Source organism: Ranitomeya imitator, chromosome 3 (assembly GCF_032444005.1).
Source record: "Ranitomeya imitator isolate aRanImi1 chromosome 3, aRanImi1.pri, whole genome shotgun sequence".
Taxonomy (NCBI): domain Eukaryota; kingdom Metazoa; phylum Chordata; class Amphibia; order Anura; family Dendrobatidae; genus Ranitomeya; species Ranitomeya imitator.
In genome coordinates this window covers 566,162,709-566,177,607 of record NC_091284.1, presented here as the reverse complement: position 1 = coordinate 566,177,607, position 14,899 = coordinate 566,162,709, and positions in this window count along the sequence as shown.

Genomic DNA, 14,899 nt, shown 5'->3' with positions numbered 1-14,899 from the left:
TGGAGGTGACAGGTTCCCTTTAAGGTGCCTTGTCAACATGACTTAAGATAAGAAGCCAAGCCAGACTATCCATTTGTTTTGAGGGGATTTGCTCCTCAACAGTGCAAAGCGAGAGTTCTGATTTGACTTACTGAGAAAACACATTTCAACAAGATGTGTCCGGCATCACTCAATTTTCTTATATTGAGTGACGCTGGCATGTTTAGTAGGCATGTAACGCCTGTATGCAATACACATAGTTGCGGTCACACGCCTGCCTGCTCTCAGCACAGTGTGCAGGCTGTAGGGATTCACAAGTCTGCAGTCACACAAAGGGACTACAGATTTGAACCCAAATCCTGGACAAACCCATTTAATGAGTAGGCTGCTGCGCATTTCAGAAACATACGTGGTGTTCTACATAGCACCACATTCCTTTCATTTTAGCAATTGCTGCAGGTATCAGCAGAATTGTCCTATTTACTGCAATTAGCGAACAGCAGCAGGTCCTCACCAAATAAAGCAATAATTATATTACTCTATAAGGTTATACAGAAAGTCTGTCAATTTTAATTTCAGGAAGGATTTTTTATTCAAGTAAAATTTATCAATAATTACTCACTAAAAGTTATATAAGAATATCACAAGGAATGCTGATGTTCTACCTACCTTTTTTTTACATTTTGCGCTTTTTCTTGAATTTATAAACAAAATATGAATTCATTTATGTCGTACTCTTCATGTATACACTGGTTTCCAACTATCATATTTCTAAAATGACCTAAAAAGGTGGAACTGATTCATGTTTGTACTATTTCATATGATTCGAGACAAAGAGTTGAAATGTTTTGGCTGGAAACTGAAACTCATGCCGTACTAACCTAGAGTTCCAGCCTCTCATGTATATTTAGCATATAATGCTAGTAGCCATAGATTAGATAAATTCCAACCAAATGTAAGTTTGCTTTGGATTAAATGTTAAATTTGACATTTCAGGATATTACTATTGACTGCAAATGGTAAGTTTTCCAAGAACCATTTATGGGATAAAGTATAATTATACCTGACTTTTCAGACATGTAGATTGTGGTTACATCAGCACACAGTCTTCCTTTCGCTGACTCATGCAAGTTTCAATGTCAATGCACATGTCAATTTGTCTGAAGAAATATTTAGCTCATGGAAATATGAAGAGAGAGACGTCAGCATGTGACTTAGACCTTTGATGAAGCTATTGTTGATGTGCTCTGAAGGACCCCTCTAGTGGTCAGACACACCTCAAGAAAATCTTTTTATTAGCATTTAATGTGTTTAATTTTGAAAGGATTAGATGGGGAAATGTTACAATAACCAAGTGAAGTCAGTATGAATTCCATATCTCCATACTTCACTTATCCAGATATCATTTCTCATTATAAAATAAAAGGCTGCTTCTTGAGGCTAAAAAAATCAACATTTTCCCTTAGCTAACAGACACACAGATTTATGGCTGCTGAGTGAAGAAAATTAATAGTTTGTGGTTTTCCGCTTAGTGCATTCAAAAGATCATACCAACTTTCCTGAAGCAAAACACACTGAGTCACATGGTGCAGGCATTTCTGAGTTTTCCCTTGCTCTATTTTTTTGCCTCCATTTTTATAGAGCCCTGCTGTTTGGCTTGTACAATATATTACCATGCTTACCTTTTGTTTTCATTTCTCACATTTATGACAGCGGTGCGTCATTTTCTGCTCATATTAATGTAATATATTTTCAGAATTCATTTGCTTGTTGTCACTGTTGATTTTATGAAAAGCTGCTTTATATTAAAGCCTGCTGCCTTTAGCTTCTGAACGCTATAGGTTTTTCTTTCTGAATTGTCGGGATTCTTTATGTGCTTGAACCTAGCAGCTTTAAGCAGTAATCCTTATCGCTATCCTTGGTGTATTTACTAGCAACTGAGCAGTTTGGGGCAAAGGATCATGCAATGTCTGTATTACAACTAGTGTTGAGCCACCTCCCTAGTGTTCGGGTTTGGTTCGGTTATTCGAACAGGGACGTGTTCAACGAACTGTTCGTCGAACGTTCGACGAACACCTTCGAACCCCATTGAAACCAATGGCAGGCAAACACAAACACATACAAACACATAGAAAACACCTTAAAAGGTGTCCAAAAGCTGACAAAATGCTCAGAAGACACAAAAAACACATGGAAAAGTCACAACTACATATAGTCATGCGAAAAGAAAAGAGTTGGAGGAGTAAAAGGAGGAGGAGACACAGATATAGGTATGTAAAGAAGCTGCGGAGACACCATCACGTGTTTCTCGACGCAAGCAGTGAATAGCCAGGCCTTTTCCCGGGAAGGAACAACCACGGGAAGGGCAGCATCCTATGAAGGAAAGCCACCTATGTCAAGCATGGTATCCATCCACAGACAGCTGTTTCGGGGTTTTTACCCCTCATCAGTGTGGAGTAGGAATCTGGCTATTAGTAGCAGTGCCCAGTAAAAAGGCTATAAAGGCACAGATGATTGGCCTCGGGGAGACCAAAACATCCAACACCGCGGAGACACCATCACGTGTTTCTCAACGCAGTGATTCCAGAACACTGCCCCCATCCCTTATGGGAAATATGCAGATGCATGTAAAGAAGCTGCGGAGACACCATCACGTGTTTCTCGACGCAAGAAGTGAATAGCCAGGCCTTTCCCCGGGAAGGTGGCTTTCCTTCATAGGATGCTGCCCTTCCCGTGGTTGTTCCTTCCCGGGGAAAGGCCTGGCTATTTACTGCTTGCATCGAGAAACACGTGATGGTGTCTCCACAGCTTCTTTACATGCATCTGCATATTTCCCATAAGGGATGGGGGCAGTGTTCTGGAATCACTGCATTGAGAAGCACGTGATGGTGTCTCCGTGGTGTTGGATGTTTTGGTCTCCCCGAGGCCAATCATCTGTGCCTTTATAGCCTTTTTTTTAGTAGGCACTGCTCCTAATAGCCAGATTCCTACTCCACACTGATAAGGGGCAAAAACCCCGAAACAGCTGTCTGTGGATGGATAACATGCTTGGCATATGTGGCTTTCCTTCATAGGATGCTGCCCTTCCCGTGGTTGTTCCTTCCCGGGGAAAGGCCTGGCTATTCACTGCTTGCGTCGAGAAACAAGTGATGGTGTCTCCGCTGCTTCTTTACATGCATCTGCATATTTCCCATAAGAGATGGGGGCAGTGTTCTGGAATCACTGCGTTGAGAAACACGTGATGGTGTCTCCGCGGTGTTGGATGTTTTGGTCTCCCCAAGGCCAATCATCTGTGCCTTTATAGCCTTTTTACTAGGCACTGCTCCTAATAGCCAGATTCCTACTCCACACTGATGAAGGGCAAAAACCCCGAAACAGCTGTCTGTGGATGGATACCATGCTTGGCATAGGTCGCGTTCCTTCATAGGATGCTGCCCTTCCCGTGGTTGTTCCTTCCCGGGGAAAGGCCTGGCTATTCACTGCTTGCGTCGAGAAACACGTGATGGTGTCTCCGCAGCTTCTTTACATGCATCTGCATATTTCCCATAAGGGATGGGGGCAGTGTTCTGGAATCACTGCGTTGAGAAACACGTGATGGTGTCTCCGCGGTGTTGGATGTTTTTGTCTCCCCGAGGCCAATCATCTGTGCCTTTACAGATATAGGTATGTCATGCCCTTCTAAAATCAAGAAAGGCTTGAGTAAAAATCTAAACTCACTATACCAACACCCAGACGTCTTGACAAAAAAAATAAAATAAATATCTTTACGTAGAATGGCGGCAGATCAATTCAGAACACTTTCCTTAGAAGACGTAGTGGTACCCTCATTGGGAGTTGTGCCAAAAAATGAACCCAATACATTCAGGCTAATCCACCATTTGTCATATCCAAGGGGCAGGTCAGTAAACGACAACATCGATACGCAACCAAGTACAGTACTATATACTGTACCTCCTTTGACGAGGCAATCAGGTGGGTCAAGAAGTTGGTAAGGGGCACCCTAATGGCCAAAACAGACATTGAGGGGGCGTTCTGGTTACTACCTGTGCCTCCGAATAATGTCCTCCCATTGGGCTGCTTCTGTGAAGGAGCATACTACATAGATCGCTGTCTGCCCATGGGGTGCTCCATATCCTGCTCACTATTTGAGGCGTTTAGTTGCTTCCTCGAATGTGTCGTCATGGACGTTTGTAAGGCGGCACATATTATCCATTACCTAGATGACTTCTTATGCCTGGGCCTAAAAGATTCGCCACAGTGTGAAAACACGCGATAGTCCACCTGTGAGAAGGAGAGAGCTGGAGGGAGAGTGGACTCCCCAGAGCCAAGGGGCTAGATTGAGAAAGAAAGAAGGTGGTATAGTTTGCTTCATGGGTGGGGTACTCTGCTGAGTAGCAGAAATTGCTACTAGGCCCAAAAGGATTTCCTGGGACAGATGCCGTTAAAAAATAGTACTTAGGTAAACAGGCAGTGTAGCTTGCTTCATGGGTGGGGTACGCTACTGAGTTGCACCAAATTCTATTAGGCCCAAAGGGATTTCCTGGGCTAGATGCCATTAAAAAATAGTACTTAGGTAAACAGGCAGTGTAGCTTGCTTCATGGGTGGGGTACGCTGCTGAGAAGCAGAAATTGCTACTAGGCCCAAAAGGATTTCCTGGGCCAGATGCCATTAAAAAATAGTACTTAGGTAAACAGGTGGTGTAGATTTCTTCATGGGTGGGATACGCTGCTGAGTAGCGCTAAATTCTACTAGGCCCAAAAGGATTTCCTGTGCTAGATGCCATTAAAAAATAGTACTTAGGTAAACAGGCGATGTAGCTTGCTTCATGGGTGGGGTACGCTGCTGAGTAGCAGAAATTACTAATTGGCCCAAAAGGATTTCCTGAGCCAGATGCCGTTAAAAAATAGTACTTAGGTAAACAGGCGGTGTAGCTTGGTTCATGGGTGGGGTACACTGCTGAGTAGCACTAAATTCTACTAGGCCCAAAAGGATTTCCTGTGCTAGATGCTGTTACAAAATAGTAGTTAGGTAAACAGGCGGAGTAGTTTGCTTCATGGGTGGGGTACGCTGGTCAGTTGCACCAAATTCTACTAGGCCCAAAAGGATTTCCTGGGCTAGATGCCGTTACAAAATAGTACTTAGGTAACTTGGAGATACTCTTGTACCATCCTCACTAGGCGTTGGCTGTGCGTCAGACTTCTTGTCTCCTGTGGCCTTGCAAAGGATGGTCTAAAAAAATCTTTAAACGATTGGAAAAAATTGCTGTTACCACCAGATAAGATGTTACTGTTACGGTTTGAGTGATGACTCGATTGTCCCACGGTTGGCAAGTTAGAACTCATAGATTCACTTCGTGCATCACTGGTGTTTTGTGGAAAAGCAGATGTTAGATTCTGTAACAGTCTCTGCTGATACTCCTGCATGCATGAGTCCCTTTCTATGGCAGGAATTATTTCATCAAATTTGCTTTTGTACCAGGGATCTAAGAGTGTGGCAACCCAGTAGTCGGCATTACTTTGGATTCTGACAATCCGAGGGTCATGCTGCAGGTAGTGCAGCAACAAGGCACTCATGTGCGTATCCAGGAGGATCAAGTCCTTGTTGTCTTGGTGGTGGCGAGGTGAGAATCATGGTTCCTTCAACTGCCCTCTCCCCCCAATCTCGCACAACAGAAATTTCATCAAGTTCTCCCTCTTCTGATGAGTCTTCCATGCCCAGCGCCAGTAAGTCCTCCACTTCTTCCTCGCTTCCTGCACCTTCCTCAACAATTTGGCTGCTACCATGTGCCCTCGGTAATCCCTCTCCCCCAGCCTCCAATGCCAGCCGCCTTAGTGCTGCCAACCTTCTTGACCTTGGAGATATGATCCCTTCCGCATACGACTCCTCCTGTTCCTCCTCTTCCTCCTGTTCCACCACCTGACTCTGAACACTGTGTAAGGTGTGCTCCAGCATGTAAATCACCGGAATGGTCATGCTGATAATGGCATCGTCAGCACTAAACATCTTCGTTGCTATTTCAAAACTGTGCAGAAGGGTGCATAGGTCCCTGATCTGAGACCACTCCTGCAGCGTGATTTGCCCCACCTCTTGATCTCGTTGGCCCAGGCTATACGTCTCATAACGTATTGCACCAGGGCTCATCAGTGCTGCCACAGTCACTGCAACATGTGCAGAGTTGAATTCCACCGTGTGGGCACATCACTTTTCAGCCGGTGAAATGGCAGGCCCAACGACTTCTGTAGAGATGCAAGTCATCGAGCTGCGGGATGCGAACGGCGGAAGTGAGCACACAGCGACCGTGCCCTCTGCAGAAGCCCATCTAGTCTGGGATAGTGGGATAAAAATTGCTGGACAACCAGGTTCAAAACGTGGGCCATACAAGGCACATATGTGACATTGCCCCAGCGAAGGGCCGCACCCAGGTTTGCAGCATTGTCGCACACAGCCTTCCCTGGCTGCAGGTTGAGTGGAGACAACCATTTATGGAACTCGGTCTCCAGAGCTGACCACAACTCCTCAGCTGTGTGACTCACATTTCCCAGACATTTCAATGTAAACACTGCCTGATGCCGTTGAGCCTTGTTGACAGCATAGTGAGGAGGTGTGCAGGATTCCTTCTGCGCAGTTACAACGCAGGTGGCATTACCAGACAGGCTTTGGGTGCAGGTGGAGGACCAAGAGGAGGTTCAGGAGGCAGAAGCAGTGGAGGAACTTCTAGATACAGAGGATCGAAGAGCAATTCATGGGGACAGCAAGACTTGGACAGCAGCCCCTTCTCCTGATGTCGCCGTAGTTACGCAGTGCCCAGTCCCCGACATGTAATGCCCCTGTCAATGTCTACTCGTCCAAGTGTCTGTGGTGAAATGCACCCTGTCAAACACAGAGTTTCTCAAGGAAGCGGTGATGTTGTGTGCAACATGCTGGTGTATCGCAGGCACAGCTTTCTTTGAGAAGTAGTGGCGACTGGGCATCTGGTACTGGGGCACTGCGACGGACATAAGTTCTCGAAAATCCTCTGTGTCCACCTGGCGGAAAGGCAGCATTTCTGTAGCCAACAGCTGGCAGATGGAGAAATTCAACCACTTAGCTTTGTCATGGCTAGGAGGAAATTGTCTTTTACTTGTCCACATCTGAGAGACTGAGGGCTGGCTGCCGTGCTTAGACGGAGTTGAGTAGGCGGTCCCCGGCAAACTGCTGGTCTGTGAGGAAGGTGCAGGCGGAGATGTTATGTTGCCTTGATCAAAATGTGGTGTCGATGTCGGAGAGCGCTCAACACCAGCAGGTGTTTCCACGTGCAAATGTCCTGATGACCTGACAATCACACTGGCTGTTGCGGATAAAGAGGTGGAAGGTCTGCATCCAAAACCATGTGCGACTGCTGTCCCCACAGTCACAGAGGATGAAGAGGACGCGGATGCACTTGATGGGGCAGACGGTGGTTGACCCGGCCCACTAGGCCACATTGTAGCACAGTGAGCTTCCCACTGCAACTTATGCCTCATATCCATGTGACGGTTCATGCATGAAGTACTCAAGCTAGTGATTTTTTTGGCCTTTACTGAGATTTTATTGACAAATCTTACAGACAACATGAGTTGAGTCATCCTTTGCGATGTCAAAAAATGCCCAGGCTATGCAAGGCTTAGAGCCCGTACGACCTGAAGAGCCACCACAACTTCTGGTCTGAGGCACATTTGGGTTTGAGGATGCAGTTGTTGACGTGCTTCCAGTACTCCATCTCTGTCCAGGAAGGCGCACCGTTACCTCGTCGTCAGACTCATCACTAGCATCCTCCTCCACCTCCTCTGCTGACCTCATGGACTGGCGGACTGGGGGTTGACAGTAAGTGGGGTTTACAAACTCGTCATCATCATCCTGTGTGTTCTCACGCCCGTCGTCCTCAGAGCCAACCTCTTCCTGCCCCATCCGAAAAGTCAAGTTTTCGTTCCAATCAGGTGTCTCAGTCTCATCATCATCTTCCTCATTGTCTCCACCAACAGGAGTTACAGTTTGGGAACGAGGGTCTACATTATGCTCAGAACATTCTTCATCTGGGCATGGATCCGACTCACAAAGATTCTGGGCATCAGTGCAGATCATTTCCTCATCTGGATTCACAGAAGCTCTGGAGCAGATCTCTGATTCCCAGGCTATAGTATGCGTAAACAGCTCAACAGACTCAACCATGTGTGTTACCCCATGCTCAGATGGGCAGCTGGAGACATGGGAGCTGTGAGGAAGCAATTGCGATTGGGGTGACAACTCTTAGGACTGGAGTAGTTGTGATGTTGAAGTTGACATGGAGGAGAGCCCACTTGAACGAGCACTTGATATCCATTCAAGCACCTGCTCTTTTTGTGCCTCATCTGGAATTTTTGGCGATGCTTGTAGCAATGGTCATAAGAAAGGGATCATATTAGATTGTCCTCGAAAAGAAGTAGACATCTTACTTTGGCTGGAAGATGGCCTTTCTTCTGCAGATGTTACTGTTGATTGACCACCTACCCCACGGACACAACCTTTTTTTTCCCTTTCCGACATGCCTATTCCCCTTTCCACCAGCAGCAGGCCTTTTGCCACTCATTTTAGTGCTTAACTAATTGGCAACTCTGTATCTGCAGTTGTTGGCACAACAACCGATGGATCAAAACTGAGCAGAACTGAGTGGCCAAACTGTGATACTATGCCCAAAACTAATAACTGGGTTAGATGCAGTGAAAATTGAGATACACAGGCGGTATAGTTTGTTTCACAGGCAGGCTACTCTGCTGATGTGCAGAAACTGCTCCTAGGCCCTAAACTATCCACTGCATTAGATGCAGTGAAAATTGAGATACACAGGCAATAGTTTGTTTCACAGGCAGGCTACTCTGCTGACGTGCAGACACTGCTCCTAGGCCCTAAACTATCAACTGTATTAGATGCAGTGAAAATTGAGATACACAGGCGGTGTAGCTAGCTTCACAGACGGGCTACTCAGATGACTATCAGACAATGCTACTAGCCCAAAAGGATTGGCTGAGCTAGATTACACCAAATGCTGTGACAAACACTTGGAAAGCACTGGCACGGACCTGCCTGGCAATCAGTGATATGAACTGCTGTAACCTACCCTGAAAAGGGCTGATATTACAACTAGTCCCGACTCCTCCTGACTCCCTAAACCTATCTCTCTGACAATTCGTTCCAAAAGAAACACTATTAGTCTGCATAGCGCCCACAGCAGCAGTGGTGCCGTCTAACTCTAAGCTGCAGCAGTGAGGAAATGGTGGCAATGGGGCAAATGGCTGGTTCTTATAGGGCAAGGACATGTGACATACACAGCCAATGACACATGCCCTTGCTTGTGTACATCACATGCACATTGCTATGTGTGTGTGCACTGCTGATAGGCTGAGAGACTGCACTGCCCCACTGTAAATGCAGGAAAGAAAAAAAACTTTGCTGGCTCCCTTAGTTGCCCTCACCAAAAAGGGAAGCAAATCACAAATTTTGGTCGGTGGAGGTCTCCAAGGCCTTCCTCTCTATTAAGTCCCACTTTGCTAGCGCTCCCATTCTACATTGCCCCAATGTAGATAAACATTTCATAATGTAGGTGGATGCCTCGTCTGTCGGTGCTGGAGCAGTCCTTTTCCAAAAGGATGCTCAAGGTCGAAAGCATCCTTGCTTCTTTTTCTCTAAGACCTTCACACCGGCTGAGAGGAATTATTCAATTGGAGACAGGGAGTTGCTAGCTATGAAGTTGGCCTTCTCGGAGTGGAGACACCTCTTAGAGGGGGCTCGTTTTCCCTTCCAAGTCTATGCCGAACACAAAAATTTGGTTTACTTGCAGACTGCCCAGGGGCTAAATTCTCGCCATGCTGGATGGTCCTTGTTCTCCCGTTTCCACTTCACTCCCCATTATCTGTCTGGGGAGAAGAACATCCATGCCGATGCTCTCTCCCGCTTCGTAGTATCATCAGTGGAGGAGGAGGAGCCTTGGTTAGTTGTCCCTTCAGGGAGCCTGAGGACCGTGGCTCCATTTTCGCTAGAGTCTGTGCCCCTGGCAAGACTTTTGTGCCATCAAATTTGCAACCGGAGGTTCTCTCTTGGGCTCACTCGTCCAGGGTGGGTGGACACTTTGGGACCAAAAGGACATCTGAACTTGTGGTGAGGACTTACTGGTGGCCGCATATGGCCCGTGACATTGGAGACTATATATAAGAATAAGTCTCCTCGACAACGGCCAGCTGGGTTACTTTACCCCCTGCCGGTGGCAGACAGGTGGGCTTACCCAAGTCCCATGGCTGCACCATTATTTGGGTAATCAAGATCATTTTTCCAAAATGGTGCACTTGGTGCCTCTTCCACAGCTACTTTCTGCACGGATCTTGGCAGCGTTATTTATCAAACACATTTTCCGCCTACACAGTATGCCGGACAAAATTGTCATTGAGCGGGGTCCTCAGTTTGCGTCTCGGTTCTGGAGAGATCTTTGTCAGCATCGAGTTGAATCTCTCTTTGGCATACCATGCTGAGACGAATGGTTTGGTAGAGGGGGCCAACCAGACTCTGGTCACATATCTGTGACATTTTGTTTCCACCAGGCAAGATGACTGGGCATCCTTGATACCATGGGTGGAGTTTGTGCTGAACAACGCCGTAGCTGACTCCACTGGGCAGACCCCATTCCTTCTTTACTACGGCCAGCATCTACGGGTTCCTGTGCCTATGCCCTTGTCTTCCACCGACTCCAGGGTGGCAGACTGGGCTGTGGAGGCACGTGTCATTTGGGACCGCACACAAGATGCTATCCGGGCCTCCAAGGAGAGAATGAGAGTCTCTGCCAATGCACATCGGCGCCCCGCTCCGACCTTAGTTGCCAACCTCCAGGCGACTTAGTGTGGCTCTCTGCCAGTAATATCAGGCTACGAGTTGAGTCCACTAAGTTTGCACCTTGCTACTTGGGCCCCTTCAAGGTCCTGGAACAGGTTAACCATGTGGTCTACTATCTGGCCCTTCATCCATGCCTAGATGTCACCGACACCTTTCATGTGTCCCTTCTAAAGCCCGTTCACATGTCTCAGTTTTCTGAGTCATCTGCCAGGACATCGAGTTCATCTACGGATGATTATGAGATGAACGCTATCTTGGGGTGTAAGGTGGTATGTGACAAAAAATATTATTTGGTGGATTGGAAGGGTTATGGCCCAGAGGACAGGTCCTGGGAGCCTGCTTAGCACGTTCGGGCTCTGCAGCTCATTGCTGTCTTTGAACTTAGCGAGGTCCAAGCAGGGGGGCCCTTGGAGGGGGGGTAATGTTAGGTGACGAGATCCCGCCGCTGCACAGGGGGAATCTCGAACCACTTCTGCTGCGGTCTCCCATTCTTCTTCGGCCGCAGTGGAGCCTGCTCAGCGGAGACGTCAGTCCCAGCGTCTGGCTCAGGCAGATACTGTGCGCTTGGTTACTGCTGATCTTCCAGACTCAGCCATTGTAACCAGCACTGTTCTGCCGTGAGCAGATGCTCCTGGTACTAAGTCCTGCTTTTTCTCTACTGGGCATGCCCAAGGGACGACCTCTCATTGGAGGTCAGGGTCACTTGCTCAGGTCCTGAAGCAGTTCCTATTGGACCACTAGAAAGTTCCTGGAGAGCTTCCTCTATAAAAGATTCACATGGCCGCACGGCCATGCGCTAGTATCAACTTAAGCTCATGTGTGTATGCGCTTAGCTACTTTGTGGTCGCTGTTAGCATGTGCTCAGGGTCAGCTGTATAGCCACCAGAATTCCGGCACCTCCGTAGAGGAGTTTATGTGTATGAATTCAGGGCTGTCATATAGCTTGTAGAATTCCAGCACCTCCAGAGAGGAGTTTGTGTGCATGAATTCAGGGCTGGCGTATAGCCACTAGAATTCCGGCACCTCTGGAGAGGAGTTGTTTGAATGTTGTTGCTGGCTGTGTGACCACTATATGCTACCTGCGCCGTTAGAGAGCTGTGACCCTCTGTGAAGTTAACAGGGCAGAGCATTATCTTTTATCCTGGTGACTCTGTGAAGCAACAGAGTTCGCTCCTATACAGACCGGGTGACGGAACCCGTGTCTGTTCAGGCGTAATACTGTACCGCCATATAGTGCCACCATTTATTACTATTAGCAGGTTCCACTCCTGCACGGTGGACCCCGGGCTGCGAACGCACTAATATAATCTCCATATTTACTCGGTGTGTTCCGCCAGCCCTAACACGGTGTACTCCTTATTGTCCTATATCTCTCCACATCTCCAAAACATCAGCGATCCACCTCAGTGCTTTACAGTAGGAATAGTGCTCCTTTCATCATAGATCTTGTTGACCTCTATCCAAATGTAACATTTTTGGTTATTATGGCCAACAAGTTCAATTTTGGTCTCATCACTCCATATTACCTTGTTCCACAAGTTTTGAGGCTTGTCTCTGTGCTGTTTTGCATATTGTAGGCAAGATACTTTGTGGCATTTACACAGTAATGGCTTTCTTCTAGCGACTCGACCATGCAACCTATTTTTCTTCAAGTGCCTCCTTATTGTGCATCTTGTCAACAGCCATACCGCTAGTTTTTTTCAGAGAGTCCTGTATTTCAGCTGATGTTATTTGTGGGTTTTTCTTTGCATCCCAAACAATTTTCCTGGCAGTTGTGGATGACATTTTTGTTGGTTTACCTGATGGTGGTCTTGTTTTTACAGAACCCCTAATTTTCCATTTGTTAATCACAGTTTTAAAGCTGCTGACTGGCATTATCAATTACTTGGATATCATTTCGTATCCGTTTCCTGTTTTATAAATTTCAACTACCTTTTCCCTTAGATCCATTGACAATTCTTTTGCTTTCCCCATGACTCACAATCCACAAATATCAGTCGCTGGACGAAAGATGCAAGAGTTTGTCTGGATCCCAGCAACGCACTCAGTTTTTATGCACACACACTGATTACAAGCCAACAGGTCATAGGTAAGGATGTTACCCTTTGTAGCCATACAAACCCATGTGATTCAACTTCTATGCATGTTACCAGGCCCAAATCACCAGGGTATGTGAACTTTTGGTCAGGGTCATTTGGATGTTTTAGGTTGTCATTATGATTTAAAAAGAGAAAACACAGTAGTCTGACATTAAATGGCTTCACCCAACCACTAACCATGAGTGGAGAAAAAGTTTTGGTGTTATCATTCATATTCTCTGAAAAAAGGCCAAGAAAGCAAACATTCTGCCGGGGTATGTAAACTTTTGAGCACAGCTGTACTGTACATTGTAATTTGTGTACTTATGCCTTGTTTATTTGTAAAATTGTTAATTTTGTGAAAGAAAATTTTGCACTTATGGAAGTGAAATAATTTTGGTTTGACAATTTTGCAACATTTAGGTCTTTCTGATAAATTTGCCCTTTCTGACCTACCCTGTGTAGTGGGCAAAGATACAGAAAAGTGTTAACTCTGCAGGCAACGCCAGTCACCGATTAGGGGACACAAATTTTCCTGATAATGTAACAGTTTCCCTATTCAAAAATTTCTTTTCAATTTTGGAATAATGTAATGCTTTTTGGAAAGAAAGTTGGGAAGTTCAAAGAATTTTAGTGTAAACATTTTTCAACAACTTTACTCTTTCACACAATCCTGATCAGGGATTTACTAGGAAAATTCAGTCCAGATGCAGCCACAAAAAAGATGCAGCCACAATAAAGTTGAATTTTACCAGAAGATTAGATAGAATGATGATAAGTTTGATGTACATTTTAACAAAAAATTGATACACATAACAATATTCATTTTGTTATTGAATACATTTTGCATTTTGTGCTAGAGTGCTTTTTAGTACAAAAAATAATGGTGGCTAACTATCTTACACTAAGCCTAAATGGGTATCAACTGTGGTGAACTTGGATGTGTGGGAGTACAAGTCCTATGTAGATGAAAGCATATTTCTTAGGCACACAAAAGAAGAATTCAAAATTAGAGGTGGGTAGACCTTTTGCATTTTGAATTTCCTGACTTTGTTGAAAAAAAAATTACTTGTAATTGCTCAGAAAATATATGTAGGTGCCCTGGTGAACACAGATGGAAGATGGCTCCTGTGCAGGAACAGTATATGGCCTTTTCAGCCCAAGAGCTCATCATAATGTACAATTCCACCTGCTTTGAAGGTAGAAATGGGCCCCCTTACCTCTTGGGCACCTTGTTGCACCAATGATTTGTCCGCCCCTTTGTGGAGGAGAGGAGGGAGGGAGAAACCCTGCTGACCATGGGAGCTTACACTCCACAGGAGAGAAGCCTGCTAATCAAAAAAGCTTATACTTTACAGAAAAGAGGGAGAGCACACTGCTGGTAATAAAATTTGCCACTCTAGAGATGAGAAAAAGAAAGAGGACATTATTAATCATAAAAGCTTACACACTTCAGAAGAGAAAGTCTTACCCAATGACTCTGGAGATGGAAAATGACTATGCAGAACAAATTATGCACTACCTACAACCACTGATCTGTATTGGTCCAAATATTAACCATTGCTGTATAACATAATAATCCACTAGATGTCACAGATGCATTCTGATATTTTAGCAGTGTCGAAAATGTTAACTGACAAGTTTTTTTTTCCTTTTGCAAACTGCAAATCCAATTTCAAAATGTTCAAATTCACTTGAAACCATGACTTTCAGGAATTTTGGTTAGGACTCAATACTCTGGTGATCGAACTGCTCCTCTCTACTGAAGATGCAATGGAGAAGAGGAAGCATATAGAAAACAGTAGATGAGGATGACTATGGGACTGATGACCATGACAAAGCACTACTTGTGGATGCAGACTGGTTACCAGAAAGGTATCATGAGGAGGGAAAGGAGGACAACTTGAGCCTTGCTTATTTTATCTAGTCAATTTGCCTTCCCCACATGAGCATATGATGCCATTTC